General features: G+C 32.7%; 1 long non-coding RNA gene across 2 annotated transcripts; it reads right to left on the reverse strand.

The window, feature by feature from the left end:
• Positions 1-789: 789 nt before the first annotated feature.
• LOC116260162 (uncharacterized) lies at positions 790-10,258 on the reverse strand. Of its 2 annotated transcripts, none has more exons than XR_004174052.1 (3): positions 10,068-10,258; positions 5,134-5,245; positions 790-1,166 (listed from the first exon to the last, which is right to left on the reverse strand). It is a non-coding gene; the product is annotated as an uncharacterized LOC116260162 (long non-coding RNA). The 2 variants fall into 2 exon arrangements; XR_007574309.1 differs by having other exon boundaries at positions 790-1,204.
• Positions 10,259-11,404: the final 1,146 nt, after the last annotated feature.

Genomic DNA, 11,404 nt, shown 5'->3' on the forward strand with positions numbered 1-11,404 from the left:
ACTAGGGTGAAAAGGTAACCTTACTGATTGAACAAACAATTATTCTGACAGAAAATAATCTTATAAGCTTTTTAGTGATATTTTAAAAAGGTAGGTGTGATGTGACAATATTGAAATGTTCAAGTATGGTTTAAAATAGGGCTAGCTTTTTGTGCTTTTAAAATTTGTTATTATTATTTAAGAAAAGTTGACGACAAACCCACTCATAAGTCACCTCCCAACAGATATTAAGCAGATAATATGTTGACTGTTTAAAGAGTGAGCTCAGAGATAACTAATTTACCATAAAGTTTTTAGTAAAATGTAGCCTTGTGAAGACAACATTGCCAAGGGAAGGTGATAGGTATTTCATGAAAATCCGATGTGTAATGAGATTTTTCCTGTTAATTTTGACAACTTTATGAAATATAATTTAACATACTTGATTCTCTTGCGTTTCCTTTGGATTTTTATTTGGTGTCGGCATTGTGCATTTATTATGTGATCTTATCGTCTAAACCTGCTTCAAATTGTTTTATCCAAATGAAAATGGATTGTGCCTGTAGTGCTTCACACGTCACTTGGTCCCACAATGTCTTTTTATGCAGGATTATACCACTAAATGCAACCCCCTTCTCTCTCCGTTTGTCTCTAATAAGTTTTATATTTTCAAAGACAGCATTTTGCTTAGAAAGATGAGAAGGGGGGGGGGGGTTAAAAGCCTGGTCAGTTAATTCATTAAGAGAAAACTTGGAAAATAAACTTCTAAAACATGCTATCATTGTTTTTATTCTTGTAAATGCTCTTATAGATTGAGTAATGTTGCACTGATTGGCTTTTGTTTCAATTACATTCGAAAGGAAAACAATTTCTTGAATTGTATAAACTCCTGTACAATAACAGGGTTAAAGAGCATCCAATTTCTTGCAGTTGGCCGATCATCCTACTGCGCAAGCTACTAATTATTCCTCAATATGCCTTTCATATCCACAAGATGTTATGGTTCCCGACTTCAGCAGCGCACTTCATCAAGCTATTGTGTACCCAAGATTGGGCTGGAAGTTTGGTGGAATACTACCAAAGCAAGGTTTGCGTGGTACCGTGCCTTTGCCCATGCTAAGCAAAGAAGCTTCATCCCTTGAGACTACCTTTGTATCCATAGCTTCTTCTTTTCCTTTATGTTTTAACTGTATATTGATATTCTGACTATTAAGTATTTTAATTTCTGAATAGCAGAGACAACAAAAGCAATTCAAGGGGCATATTAGTAGATTCACACCTTCACCTTGTGTATATATATAACTTGTGATGTACAATAAGTTTGAGATTGAAAAACATTGCAAAGACTGGATCATGGCATGCCTAAAATATAGGTGGAAGGATTATAAACACAAGGCCAAACAAAATTATTTTGATTATTATGAGAGAGATGAAGATCGAAAATCTTTTCCTTACAGAATGACAGAGGAACAATCGAAAATGCTTAAAAAACATTGAAACTCTGATAAGGTAAAGGTAGAATTTTCTTAACTTTTCCTTATGTTGCATTAGAATGATTCTATTGAATGTTAGAACACTATGTTAATGCATGATAATTTCTATTTTTTCCTTATTTTTATTTCAATTTGCATTTAGGAAGCCAAAGTCAAGATAAAATCTTTTCACGATTAGGTGCTATATATGGAGAATCTTATATTTCTCCTGTCAATGCTGGCTTTTTACGCTATTGGAATCTTATACTTTCACAAAAGTAAATAGACATTATTGCGTGAAAACTACTTGTACATAAATATATTTAGGTACATGTACACAAATTCACTTTAGTCTGCTGCTGCAATTGCAGAACTATAACAAAACAAACAGATAATAGAGTAGAACAAAGCACGTTACAACATGCAACAGGGCAAAAGCAGGGTAAAAACAAAGTCTTACAAAAATAGCAGGACATGTACATCTTGGACAGGGTAGAAAAACCATCAGGAAAAAAAAAAACACATATAAGAAAACAACCCTTTCTGCTAGGAACAAGATTGAGTTGTTGGTGATATGAGTCAATTTGTTTGACACCAAGCCCATCTCCTGTCCAATCTTAATAAACCGATGAACAAAAAAACTGGCTCCGTAGAATATGTGACTAAAGTACGAAGAACTATGTCTGTTCACCTCATCTCATTTAAGCTATTCAGTTGAATGTTTTATCTATTGCATTTGTTTGAAACTCATATTTTTATGTTATTCTGAAACTGACCATATGGATGTATTAACTTTGTCAAGAAATTAACTCAAATTAATGCATGTGTAACAATCTCTAGAAGGCTTCATGGGATGAATTTTTCATGGACTAATAATTTTTAAACTCTTATGGTAACTAGCTCATTCTGCTGATAAAAAAGATTGTGTGATCCAAGTTTAAGCTCTAGTCATCAGATCCACCAGTGATTAATCTAAATTGGTATATATAACTAACCTTTGGTTGGCATTGATACTCATATGCCATCACATATCTGCTTTTAACACAAACAAAAATTTGACTATCAAGATAGCTGTTTTTCCTATGAGAAGTTCTCAAAATCTTGTAAAAGCAAACAGATGACCTTTTAAAAGATCTCGCTTTCTCAGCCCTTTCTGCATCTTGGGTGTGTGTGAGAGATATAAGAAAACAGACATGTAAACAAATTCTCATTCTATAATACATGTAAATCACTTTCTTCTCTTAAACTTTTGGATATTGCAAATTTTTTTATACTTTCAGGAACAACGCAAGAGCAACAAAATTAATCGTGACAAACAGACTCTTCCTCACATATCAAGGAGTAAAATCCTTGCTCGAGTTTGTAGTGAAATGGTATGTATTGTTCTACATACATTATTATATTAGTATATATCTGTGTGCCATTAATCATTACTAACGAAGTTTAAACTTGTTTTCCTAATAAGAAAATAAGAAATGGTGGAATAGAGCCTAGTCGAGTGGATGTTTTCATAAAAAGAAAAATGAGGAATATGTAAATGAGAAGGCTGCAGATGTAATCATAAGTTTTGCTTTTGTTTTGTTGTCATCTACTTATTTATATCTTATTAGTATGTGTACTAATATTTGTTTTTTTCATTCTATATTCAAAATGCATCTTGCACAACTTCCTATGGGGGCAGTTGACACAGTTAGTCGAACTGATATATATGCCAAAGTCATGGGACATGATCAACGTGGACGTGTAGGCACTTATGGCACAGGTGTCAAACTAGATGATCTCTATGGAATTTTATCGGGTCGTGCAGAATCAGCTAAAATAGCTGCAGAAGCACTATAAGAAACTGCAATAGTAAGGAGGAATGTGTAAGCTTGAAAAATGCCATAAATTACTTGAAGAATTTAGACAACAGTTGCAGTCTCGCATGAATATGGTGCTCCTACAAGGTGGCATCCAACATTTTTAGGTATTACAACCTTTTTGCAGTCTCTAGTTAATGTGACCCTTGGTGATGATTTTGTTTTTGGCTGATGCAGCTCCTATTGAAGTGATGTGCAATGCTGTCCTAAACATGAAGTAGAAGAAACAATGGCAGCCACTTCTCCTCGGTGCTACCCATTGATATGTATAGGACACTGCTTCTTGTAATTTTTTTTTTCAATAAGATGGGGTGTGCTCATATGCAGCAGGGGTATGTTGCATATAAATGGTTACCTGTACTACATCCTACAATTTCCTTCTATGACCTACAATTTCCTTTTCACAAGCATCATTTGGTAACAGGTAAAGCAGAGTAGGTCAGACATGCCACTTGAACTTAGTTAATGAACATTCAGCATTTTTCATTATTCATTTGTTGATGATGGCAGCTTTACGCCTTTATTGAAGGCTTTATTGCTGATTGTTATAATACATGCTATGCAAGTAGGAAGGTTAAGTAGTTGGTTTTGATCAGTCTTGCCACACTCTCATTCGAAGTAGGACTCAGAAGAAACTTTGTTGTTTGTAACTTCATTTAGTAAAGATTTAGACTTGTTTGAATCCTGGACGCATCGTTTGATTGAAAATGCAGGTTCTATCGGCACTAGAAGCGACATATACTCACTCATAAGCAAGAGAAGAATGGTAGGCAAAAACCCCAGTTATAAGCCTATACCGGTGAAGAGAAGTATTGGTATTCATCTTTAGCAGTGATATGATTCGCCGCTGTTTGTAACTTATACCAGTGATTTCGAGCGCCGCTAATCTGTTATCAGTTTACGGCCCCCGCTTCTTCTTCTCATCCACTCCAAGGGGCGCGACTCTGTATGAGGCTAGTACTGCTACGCAAGTCTGGTCTTGTTTCCACTCATGGTTTCTTCATCGGTGTTCCCCCCCCCTAAAACGGTGGTTCTTACCACCGGTATAAATTTTCACCGCTATAAACCCTGCCACCGGTATAAATTTTCACCCTTATAAACGTATAGAGGTGGCCATGACCTATCACCCAACAATATAGTGTCATTGTTATTTGAAGCGAACGCCACAATGCATAGAGCATGCACCTCAACCTTGCCTCAGCTGCCTGCCTAGGATGAAATCCGAATGAAATCGCCTAATTTAAAAAATGTTGGATAAAATGGTAGATTTTAATGAATTTATTGAATTTGCAATTATTGGATGAAATAGGTGCTCCCATAAGCATGTTGTAAATAAATGAAAGTAATTTTTTTTTCATTTGCAATACTTACTAAATAGTAAATATTTGTCAAACTTTGATGTCAAACTGTTGATAACAACTAATTAAATGTTTGGTCTGTGTGGAAAATGACAAAATAGTGTCATCCGTCATTTCTGATTTTGGTGTGAGAAAAGAATGCTTTTTGCTTTTTATTTTGACTACATGATTTTGTGGATATTGTATACTAGATTATTTTTTAACCTGAGATTGACGCTTCTCTACACATTGCTCAAATATGCCTCATGTCACAAGCATTCGCATCGGTTCGCCTCATTGTACTTAACAATATAGTATATGATCATGAATTGCTGGCCACAATTTGAAAATATGACCAAATCAATGAAATTGGGTAACTCTTCTAAAATTTACATGCACATAAAGTGCATGGTAATGCTAATAAGACTATAACACTAACTTAAATCCAGGCAACCAATTATTACTAAAATAACAGAAGACATTTACCTCAAGTATTGACAACAAAAGGCTCCGCATAATCAGGCTTTGCCCTTGTGCTTCAACTACACTTTAACAAGCACTATTGCCTCCCACATCTTAGAAAGCAATCTAACTTGATCTGCAACAAGAAAAGGGCAACTATGATTCCCTAATTGTAACAAAACAATACTTCCAAGTTCTGGCTGGTTGGCTAGTTTTCTCAACATCATCAATTTTATCATGCCTATTTTATTATAGACATAGACTCACTTCACCTATTTTTGATTCCCATCATGGAGACCAATAAAATTGTCAACAGTCACACCATGACAAAGAAAGCATCTTTCAAGCAAGTCTTGACATAAGATCTGACTTATCACAACTATAAGAGGTTTGACAGTTCAATTAAATATCATAAATTGTTTGATCAAATTAAAAGGCTATTGAAATAAAAAAAACTAAAACATGTATCTATCTGCATTATGGATCTTATGGAGATTTTGTTAGCGAAGTTTCCCATGAATATGAGTTAAAGCCACACTGTTGTTAAAAGAGATTCTGTCAGTTTCTTTTTTTTCAATGAGAATAAAAAGCAAAGTCAAGGATGGATTTCCTTCTCTCTAAATCAATATACGATTTCCATGGTTTATTGATATATTGTCAATAAAGATTGAAAAAAAAAACCTTGCTAAAGGCTCTATCTTCTCGTGGCATTATAATTCTGTAGATTGATATCCATATTTCATTACTTTTGTATCCATTTCCCATCTTTCTGCTACTAAGTATTTTAGTTTATTTATGTATTTATTGATTAATATGAAACTTTTAAATTTATAACTTGGTTCTTCTTGTATTATTTGTTTATATTTTGTTTACATTCTTGTGTGAATTCTTTGTCACTGGTTATTTTAATCATCTAAGTCTCGTGGCATTATAATTCTTTTCCCTAGTGTTTGTATTTCAACAACAAGATCTTTTAAAGTCATGTCTTAGTTTCTCTCTTATCAATTTTTCGTACTTCTTTTTACACTGTCTCACAAACTCTGTTGTGTTCATTGTTGTAATCATCTATCCAAAGGCTCTGTCTTCTATAACCATTATATAATAATCACAGTTTGAGTAGTCTCTATATTCTGTAGATTGATATCCATATTTCATTACTTTTGTATCCATTTCCCATCTTTCTGCTACTAAGTATTTTAGTTTATTTATGTATTTATTGATTAATATGAAAATTTTAAATTTATAACTTGGTTCTTCTTGTATTATTTGTTTATATTTTGTTTACATTCTTGTGTGAATTCTTTGTCACTGGTTATTTTAATCATCTAAGTCTCGTGGCATTATAATTCTTTTCCCTAGTGTTTGTATTTCCATTATTTCTTTTTATATTATGTAATTATCTTGTTTATTCAGCCATTTATTTCTTAAGATTATATCAATTAGTTCGTCGTTTCTAGGTTCTTGAATTTCAAATGAAATCATAAATCTATAATTTGATATTATTACTTCTTTTGTAACACTTCCTTTTACTATTTATTATATTGCCTTGTATGTCTTTGTATTTATGGCTGCTCTGGAATGTTAAGTCATTTTTTATTAGCTCAGGTGTTGTGTAGTTTTCGCCTGATCCTGTGTCTATTATTATTCTTCCTAAATTATCATCGATTACTGCTTTAATGAAAAACTGATATGTTTTATAGCTGGTTTCTGCTAGCTGGTTGGTTCACTTATGTTCAGTTTGTGTTTTATTGTTTCTAATTCATTTGTTTCATTTTCTAAGTAATAAGGTTCCTTGTCCTGTATTATAGTTATTAGTTGTTCGAAGGGATTATCTAGCTGGATTGTTTCATTATTTCTTCGATTGGCTGTAATTCTATGTTTATTAGCCATTACGTACATGTTTTTTCCTTTAATTGTCGTGATTTTACATCCTTTTTCTAGTTTAATTCCTATTAATTTCCAGTATAAGACTAGGCTTTTGTCTACATAGTTGTTTGTTAATTTAATAGTGAAATCTGGTTTTATTATAAAGATTAGTTTTTGGTATATTAGGCTTCCTTTTATTTTTGCTATAATGGCTTTCTCAACTGGATATTTTATCCTATCATTTGTAAGTATATTTCAGGTGGAGTATCTATGCCTTCTTTGAAGCATGCTTGAATCATGATTTCAATTCCTCCAAAATATACATATTTCATTGGGGTTTTAAGTTTTAAATGTTTTAGTTGTTCATTAATTCTTGTCCTACTAATTAAAAGTACTCGTGTGGTTTCCGTGGCCTAGTCTATGTCTATAACATGTTCTCTTTGGTTTATTATGTAATATTCTTCAGTAGATTTTTTATTCCTAGTATTTTTCTTATGAGTGGGAATCCAAATATTTTATTCTTGTCAATATTTATTTCTTGGTTTTCTTTTTGTCTAAAATTTTTGTTATCAAATATTATTCTTTGCAGTGTGTATTCCTCTGTTAGCTCTTCTTGGTACTTTATTTCCTAAGGTGTTTTTACTTCTTTACTCTTTTTCACTTTCACTAGATCCTATGTCTGATTCTATGTCGGTTTCAAAAGTTGTCTCAGTTTCAGATATGTCTTGGTCACTTAATAGATGCATGTCTATGAATTCTTCATCTATTATGTTTATGATTTTATTTTTAATTTGTTGTTTACATTCTTTAGCTATGTGTCTTAATTTTCCACAATAGCAACTACAGGTTTTCAGATTTTTAGGATATTTTTTTTATTTTTGATATAATATTTTTTCTTTGGATTTTGTTTTTTATATTTTTTTATACTTGTTAAAATATCATTTTAATTTCGTATATTTTTTTCTATTGATTTTTTATATGTTCTATTACATCCTAATTGTGGAGTTATATATTCCTCACATCATACTAAATGAGTTTTTTATGATACCTTTTAATCTTTTATTTTTTATATATGTTTCACATGCACTTTTATATCATTGTCTTATAAATTCTATTTTTGATCCTAACCTATCTTTTTTAGGTAAGTTATCTCTAAAGGTTTTTCCTATGTTTTCATATACTACTTGTGGAAGTTTTGCAAATAATATATCTAGTGCTCTTGCCTTATCATCTGTTTCTAATTCTGATTGGTAAAAATATTTACTAAACAAGGTTACATATTCATCTAAGTAACACATGTTACATATGCTTAATTGCATTAAATTATCTCTTGCTATGCCTTTTAATTTCTCTTTATAAACTTGATCTGCGTTTGTATATAAAAATTCTCTTGTTATAGCTGCGTTATATTTTTCTAGGATGTCTAATGGATTTGTTGTTGAGCTCCCTTTATTATCCATTTTTGCTCTAAGAGAGTCTTTTTCTGAGCTAGATAATTGTTCAAACCATAATTTTACATTTCCTATAAACGAGTTTTCTATGTATTTTGGAGCTATTTTGCTATCTATTTTTGTTTTTGTTGTGTGCCTACTAATTTCTGACTTTCATATGTTTATTAATACCAAAATGTTTTTAGTATTGTCTAAATCGAGCATTCCGTGTTCATGAATTATGTTTTCTAATTTCACTTTTCTTCTTGCTTCTCATAATTTTCTTTCTCTATTAGTTTTTTCGTAACTATCTGTATGTGTATTCCTAGAGGGATTTCCTTTATGTGCTCTTGGGTCATGAATGTATTCTTCTTTAATTTTGACTTATTCTTTATTGGTTGTATTCATATTGATTTCTTATTTTTCTGTTTCTTTTGCCAGGTCTCTGTATATGTTATACTTGGGTCACAATTTTCACTTTCATCATCTATAAGATTTATTCCATAGATTTCTAGATTTTTCTTCTTGTTTTTGCATTGTTACTTTGTTCTAGATTTCTGTTACCTTTTCTAGTACTTCATTATTTTGTTGTTTAATTTCTTTTAGTTGTTGTGTAATACTGTTAAATCCTGCATCTACTTTGTGAATGACTTGTTTATGTAAGCTTATTACTTCATCCATTTTGTCTTCTTGATGCGCTAGGCAACCTTGTATTGGCTGTGTTGTGCCAGTAGGGCAACCTTCATACTGCAACACCTTTCCCTTTTTAATATTATTTTCTTTGTGTAGTCTATGCATCATGTCTAGTATAGATTCGAGTTTCATTTCTTCGTCATCTGTTATTAGTCTGAGATCATCATCGTCAAGTTCTAAGAATTTTCTATCTTAGTTTGTTTTTATAATTCTTAATTTTTGTCCATACGCATATATCTTTCTGGAACTAGTTTCATACTCATTTTTATTCATATAAAAGATTCTGTTATTGTTCATTCAACTATTAAATTATTGTTATATATCGCTGTCCCATATGTTATTTTTCTATCAACTATGTTTTCAGAGATATAATTTAATCATTTTTCTAATTCTATGCCTTGCAATTAAGGTTTTCTATTTTTGATTCTTCTTATGAATTCTACGATAATATTATACATCTTTTTCTGATTTTCCATTATCAAAAGTATGTTTCTTTTGATTTCATCATTTCGTTCTATTACCATGTTCTTAGTTCATTCTGGCATAAGGAATGTCAAACTTTCTCCCTTCCAGATCTCTGATCAATTCTTAGTGTCGTAGTGTGTGTTGTGTGAATGTCAATCTTCTAATGTCTATACAGATAGTAGGCTTTGGTAAAGTATAGTCATCTATGGTCCTAAGATCTCCTGTCCATCCTATTACCCTCACCATATGGCTATCGTTTTCCCCTTCTGGCCTCTTCCTCATTGGGTACTTACCAGTGCCTTTGTCTCTTGGGTTTCAAAACTTTCAGTTTTCCCTTAGTACCCATGATTCTTGTACTATACTTTGACGTCCAACTCATGCATGCAATATCAAATTAAAACTCAAAAAAACATACTAAAAAACTAAATGTTAACCAAAAGACTTTCAAGAAAAAAAGATTTTATTCCATAGACCGAAACATAGCACAATAAGGAAATTGCAAACCACTATTTTCGTTCACTTTCTTCTGAAGTCATGCTTCGGAGGTCTACATCTACAATCGGAGGCTCAGGTACAGACTCCATACTTGGGCTACTTATGAAACTAGGTAAGGAAAACTATTCTATGCTCTGATACCAAATGAGAACAGAGATGTAGAACAAACTGAACAGAAGGAGAGTGAAGGGAGATTAGGAAAGAAGGAAAGGCTAAGGATGATGTCCCGTGAATGACCTGCCTCCTTTCGATTTATAGCCCCTGGCGGTGTGCTTGTGAAGCCTTCTTTATGTCACTTCCTTACTCAGTGGAAATCAGCTTTATGTCACTTTCTTACTGAGTGGAAATCTTCTTTCGGCTGGGCGGATTTCTTTATGTCACCTCATTCTTGAGTGCGTCTTCTTTTTGTCCTAATCTGCTTTGCATCTTTTTCTTTATGTCTCATCCTTCAGGTGAGTGCTTTCTTTTTGGCAGCGAATCGTTCTATGTTGTTCGAGTTGATATGCTTTGTCCTTTGTCAGGCTTCCTTTGAGCTCATTCTTTTTTCATCTTATAGTCCTTCCACAGCTTTTTCGTACTAGACGGTAGAGAGTGAAGGGTAGAACAAAAGACGAATTTGGGGAGCCTCATTCTTTGCTAAGATGGATAGAGAATCTTTCTTTTGTCACATCTGTTTGCCATCTATGTTGGCCACTGTTCTTTTGTCTGCTTCTACTTCAGGTTTACTTCACATGGTTCTGGGAACTTTGAACATTCTGAACAGTTATGTTCTGGGTACTTTTGCATAATTTTGCAATATTCTTTTAGGCTTGTGCCACTGAGCAACTTTTCTTTAATTGCCTTGGTTTGTGATATTTTCTCTGGTTCTATAAGAGTTTCTAACCATTTGAGAATTTCTTCTTTCATTTCTTCTTTTGTCTTTTGGGACTATGAATAAATAATTTGCTGTCCTTTGCTTTTATAAAGCCATACATTAGGCTCATTATATTGGTGTAGAAATTCTTCGAATATAAGTTAAATGCTCTTTGCTCTTTTTCTTGAGAAGATTTCTAGTAGTTCTGGAAGTAGTAGTTCTGGTTGAACTTTTACTTTTGGTTCTACCATTTCTTTTGCAAGTCCACTTTTTACACAATATATGGGGGGAATAATTTTGTCATTTAACACTTCTCTTGTGCTGAAAAAATTCGGATATATATTAGAGCATCTTTAGTTATATCCAAATATCATTTTGCAGCCCGACATACTTCTGGTAGTTGTTCTAATTCCTTACCTGTCTGAGTGTAAACTACATGTAGGAGGCCATAGCTGTAAGCTATCTTTACTAGGTTAGGGCTTGTTCCTGGGTA

This window comes from Nymphaea colorata, chromosome 9 (genome assembly GCF_008831285.2).
Source record: "Nymphaea colorata isolate Beijing-Zhang1983 chromosome 9, ASM883128v2, whole genome shotgun sequence".
Taxonomy (NCBI): Eukaryota; Viridiplantae; Streptophyta; class Magnoliopsida; order Nymphaeales; family Nymphaeaceae; genus Nymphaea; species Nymphaea colorata.